General features: G+C 32.5%; 1 pseudogene; it reads right to left on the bottom strand.

Annotated features, from left to right (window-relative positions):
- Positions 1–365: 365 nt before the first annotated feature.
- Positions 366–1,895, bottom strand: LOC113366148 (annotated as a pseudogene).
- Positions 1,896–6,008: the final 4,113 nt, after the last annotated feature.

Genomic DNA, 6,008 nt, shown 5'->3' with positions numbered 1-6,008 from the left:
CTGATAAACGGCAAGTAGACATTTTCGCAATTTTCACTGCCAATAAATAAGTATAAGGTAGCATTGCCATGACAATGCTATTTTATGGGGCAAAATTGACCAGTAAAAGAAAATTTCTGATATAAATGTATGCTCAATCAATTTTAATATTGCTGTCGTCAGTTTCAACTAATGAGAATGTGATGATTATTATAATTGTTAAAGATTATTAACAAGTTTTTATAAGTAAGTTTATACATAATAAAAACAAATGTGTGTACAAATATTTTATATAATGTATTTAAAAAAAATTACAAGACTTTTTTGGCTAAAACTTATCTGTATTCTTGTTTTAAAAATCATATTACAAAACTTATTTGTATCCATTACAATAAACCTTGCCGCTTCAAGTCCTCGTACGTTTCCCTGTTCACAACATTTCCAAGTGAGTCCTCAAATTCTTCGTCTTGTTCCGGGTGCCATCTTTCACCTTGCTTTTGATTTTTCAGTTTCTCCCACAGCGCTAGAGCGTCTTCGATTTGGGTCACATTTGCAAAATGGGCGGTGTTGGGGATTCCTAGACAACGCATGCCGTAGGCGTGACGCCATTCTGCAAAATGCCTTTGGAAAGCTTTGGGTATTGAAAAATATGTTTGAAATTTACAAACCTTTGTAAGTAAAGTTTCCACATATTTCATAATTGTAGCTTATATTCAAGCCGTGCAGCCGTCTAAGGTATGGAATTGGTTTGCCGTCCCATTCGAGTGGTAGCTTTTTGGGATTATGCGGTACATCATCAGTATCATCTTCATCTGATTCACTGGCGCTTGCTTCAACATCGCTATCATCACGTTCACCTTCGGTACGTGCTTGTTTTCTTTGTACATTCTCCTTTGTAGCTATTCTTTGCTCGCTTAAAATATCAGAAAATCTATATATTTGTGCCTCCAAAAACGCTACGCTATTTCTTTTTGTCGCTCATTATCTTTGGATTGCTCTTTTCCTTGTTTGTTTATTAGCTAATAAATTAGAATCAAAAGACTTTTTGCCTTTTGTTGAAAACAGTCTTTGTGCACGATCTTCCAATGTACCACCGCATTTCAAACCTAAAGCTAACAGGGCTGATTTTAATCTATCTAAACCTAAAGACGCTAATTCTTCCCAACTGGAAAACGAGGATAAATCTAAATGTGCACTAATGTTTGTCAAAGCACTACCTGCTTCTTTGGGCCAACCAGGAAAACTACCGTTCTCCCATTGTTCGATAAAGTCTTTATGGACCGCATTCAGTTCCTTTTCAATATCCAAAAGCGGTTTTATCCTTGTGATATAATCATGCAAATAATTGAGCAACATTTCTAAATATTTGCGGTACTCGGAATTCTTACGGTCTTTCGGGATTTCAAACAAGTGATCAAAACTTGTTAAATAGGATATGTAATCGATTTTGTCAATGTTTTTGAGGTTAATATACTTTTCGTAACATTCGTGTAGATCTAAATATTTACCATAACCTTCTTCGTCGGTGAACTCTACGAGATTTGTGTATTCTTCTGAGGTGTTATTACGCATGTTATCTAACTCTTCGAATTCTACGCAAAGGGGGACACTTATCTCGTGTGGGTGCTTTCGGTAGAACTCTTTGATTTGTTTTAGACGGTTGTAGAATTCATTGAACTCGTTTGGGCCTGACAGAGCAGCGACTTCATCTTTTCGGGCGCCGTCTTTATCTTCGTATAATTCTTTTAGATTTTTTGTACTGTTCATGTGGTGATCTAGCAGCATTTTTAATCTGTGATCGGAATTTATATTGTCACGTACTGTTGTTTCTTGAAAATCATTTCTTTAACCATTGCATCGACTAAACGTTCGCGTTCCTCGTGGTAACGTCGCTGTTGCTCGAGTAATGTCTCCATGATAATTGTAATTAGATAAATAATTGTTTATAGAATGTAAATTAAATAAGCAACATATTTTATATATATTTTTTTGAGAATAATATTTCGTCGGCAATTTTAATGAAAGTAAATTGTCAAACACAAACTTTGAGAGAACGATTGCCAACCTAGCAGGTTATTTAAGCTTCAACATGTCAGCGGCAAATACAAAAAACTAATATTCAAATTAAATGTTTTCGAAAATATTAAAACATACTCGATTTATTTTAGTTAGATCAATATATGCTTATTTTATACTTGTTTATCTATGAATATATTTATATATTATCAACTTAAATATATCGTCCATCATATATTATTTATATTTTAAATTAATTTTCCCTTACATGTTGTCTCCTATCATGTTACCATCCTGTCTCTTGCATCTCGTTACGTCCAGAACTGTCAAATACTTTAACGAAAATTTGTGAGGTTAAATTTACATTTTGTGCAAAAATAATATGTATTTTTTTAGTTAAAAGGTGCACTTAGAGTATAATGGAAGAGTTTTTGTTAAATTTTCATAGACAAGATATTGAAACTATATTGGAACATGATGATGACACCAAATACTTTTCACTGCACGTAAAGTACGTTAGTTTGAATTATAAATCACAATTGTAATGATAATTGAGATAAAGGACAGTCTTTGTATTTTGCTTTGATTTATGCATTCAATCATTTTTAATTGTTTTGACTAAATGCAGACTGACAAAACATTCTATATGAGTAGAAAAATGTATACGTATAGCTTTACAAATATCTACTTAAATACATTTAGATTTAAGTCAGTCATAGAAAAATGTCTGCGACTCTTAGTTCAAGCATTTAGCTTAAATATTTGCATGGTTATGTAACGAAAATAAAACCAGTTATTCTTATAAAGAAGATATATTGACCTCATTATGATTAAGTTAATTATTTACACAAAATCAGAAGTTTCCCAAAGAAATATATCATGTACACCTTTATGTTGTATTTGAATGCTGAAAACTTGTAAAACTAATGTTAACTCTTGCAAACTTTATCAATTTATTTATTCCTTCTATTCCATTTTCCAGCTTTACAGAATTGAACAACAGCGCTCCAGTCTTAGCGTCAAGTCTCCTCTTGCATTCTAGCCTCAGTTTAAAATTATGGAACGAAGCTCTAGTTGCAGCACAGCAAGAACTCTTAAATTCTATTCAAGGCGTTAGAATATATATGATGAGAGTAAAATCCAAAGTCCGAGTCAGATTTCAAAATTTGTATGCTAATAATGAATGCGACAACAAATTCTTTCCTAGTGAAAAGGATTTTGAAAAGTTTATACAATTCAAAGGTATAATTATACACATTTATTATATATTATATAATATATATATATATATATATATATATTATTATTTTTATATAATATTTTTATTATATTTATATTTATTATATATTTTATATATTTTATTTATAGGTACTGTGATAAGAATGACCCAAGCAAGGATGTTAGAGATTAAAAGAGATTACAAATGTCTTCGGTGTAAATATGTTGAGACAGTTCATGCAAATTGTAGCAAAATGTATTTAATTGAGCCGATAACCAAGTGTAAAAATCCTGAAGGTCAATGTAAGTCTTCCAAAATTGTTAGTTTTGATGAAAATAGACTTGGACCCGAGAACTGTATTGATTATCAGGAGTTGAAGATTCAGGTATATTAAAGAAATGATTGCTAATGTTATTAACTTTCTGAAGGACAAATTGTTAGAAAATCCAAATTACTGATTTAATGTTTAAAGTAACATCAAAATTAGTAAAAAAATGTGTATTTATGGGGGCCAAAAATAGACCGGTTACAATTTGGTTGGAAATAGCAAAATAAGAGAAAATTTGGTAACAAATGTTTTGAAATGTTGAATAAATATAAAAATAACCTGGCACAACCTAATTAACTGTTTAGAAACCTAATTCACTCTTATTTAGACAATATTTCTCATAAATCTAATATTTTTAGGAGCAAATGGGTCATCAAGGTGTCGGTTCATTACCTGCAACAATATGGATCAGTTTAGGAGAAGATTTAGTCGATACTTGTCAACCTGGAGATGACATAATTGTGTGGTAATTAAATTCGATTAATAACTGTATTTTTACATTAGTACATCTCATTTTATCATTATTTTATTTACTTTCAGTGGCATTGTGCAAAGACGTTGGAAATACATCACTGTGAACAGACATTTAGATGTGTCGCTGTCTATAAGAGCAAATTCTGTCACAGTTGTTACTAAACAGGATAATGATGTGGAAACAGAAACAGCCACAGACAGTTGGATTAAGAAATTTTGGTTTGATCACCGGGAGAATGGTAAAATGCTGCAAGCGAGGGATGTTATAATAAATAATTTTTGCCCAGAGGTAATAAAATTAAAACATTATTTAAACAATATGTAATTTCTTATCAATTTGTTTCACTTTTAGCTGTATGGAATGTATTTAATAAAACTGGCAGTCGTTCTTACAATAATAGGAGGCACATCAAATTCAAATAACTCGAAGCAGCTCAACACAAAATATACTACGAATGAAGATGAACCGGTAAGGTGCTCCCAATTTTTGTCTACACAAAGAACTCCGTCGCAGGAAGACAAAGGTAGTGATGTTTCGGTACGTGGGCAGTCACATTTGTTACTCGTTGGAGATCCGGGGACTGGAAAGTCTGAATTGTTGAAGTTTGCACAGAAATTAGTGGCGAGGTAAGAACAATTTGTGTCATAAATTAATCTGTTATTGTAATAATTTTAATTTGCATTTCAGATCTGTGCTAACAACAGGAATTGGTTCAACATCTGCTGGTTTAACTGTAGCTGCTGTATGGGTAATTAAAATTTATTATTAAAATTAATATTCTATCTATAACTTCAGGTAGGGTAGTTATAGTAATGGGGCGAGAATCGAAAATGAAAATTTTTGCATTTTTCGACGTTTTGAAGGTTACTCAACATTTTGGCATACTTCAGAAAAAATGGATGTGTGTGTTTTGTATGTCCGCATTTTTTCGTCCACGTTTTCGGGCGCACGGATCAACCGATTTGAATGGTTTAAAAAACATTCGATCCCTATTGATAGGAAGATGTGCTGATTAGTTTTTGGCAAAGGCAGGTCCATCCGTTTTGGAGATACGGAGCAAAGAGTGCAGAAAATACAAATCGAGTTTTTGAGAGAACGGAGTATCGGATTTGGATGATCTAAAAAACATTCAATGTGTAATGATTGGGAGAAGAGGTGATTAGTTTCTGGCAAAGGCAGGCCCAGCCATTTTGAAGATGCAGAGCTAAATGTGAAAAAAATGGCATTTTTTGAGTGAACTAAGCGTCCGATTTGAATGATCTAAAAAACTTTCTGCTCGTATTGACAAAACAATTGCTTTTGAGGATAAAAAATTATTACTTTTTTTCCATAAAATATTTTTGTAATTTTGGATTAAAAATTCAAAAAATTACCCAGGCTAGGCACAGTCTAAGCGCCACTCTGGTACAAATGTTTACCCGAGTGCGTTTAGACTGTTTATGTATGTACTGGAGCACTTTTTCAATTTTGTGAAAAATATTGAAAAATGTGAAAATGCCGCCAAGCCAAGCACAGTATAAGTGAAAATTACGCACAGAATTATTTGCAAATGCGTTTAGACTGTGACTATACAGGAGCACTTTTTCAATTTTGTGTAAATTTTTGTGCAACTATTTTTTTGAAATTGAATTCGAAATGAAATGACGATTATTAATCTTTATTCTGGAGATAAATTGATTTAGGATTTACATTTGATTTGCTTAGATATAACAAGATAGCAAAAATGATGAAAGCTACAGTATTTGTAATAATATATTTGAGAACTTTTCATATTCCTCGAATATTTCATTACGGTACGGGAAGTTTCAGCAGTTTGCATTAAGGTACCATACACCACTAGTTTTTACTTATTCTGTGTTCAATTCTTTTCTTTACAGGAGTCCAGCGAATGGACCCTCGAAGCAGGTGCCCTAGTACTCTGTGATGGTGGAGTATGCTTCATAGACGAATTCACCTCGATGAAGGAGCAAGACAGAGCTTCCATACATGAA

Source organism: Ctenocephalides felis, unplaced genomic scaffold (assembly GCF_003426905.1).
Source record: "Ctenocephalides felis isolate EL2017-DRISC unplaced genomic scaffold, ASM342690v1 CF-g0.4_SCAFFOLD_00551, whole genome shotgun sequence".
NCBI classification, from domain to species: Eukaryota; Metazoa; Arthropoda; class Insecta; order Siphonaptera; family Pulicidae; genus Ctenocephalides; species Ctenocephalides felis.
The sequence above is the reverse complement of the archived record's forward strand: the minus strand, read 5'-3'. Positions and strand labels throughout refer to the sequence as shown.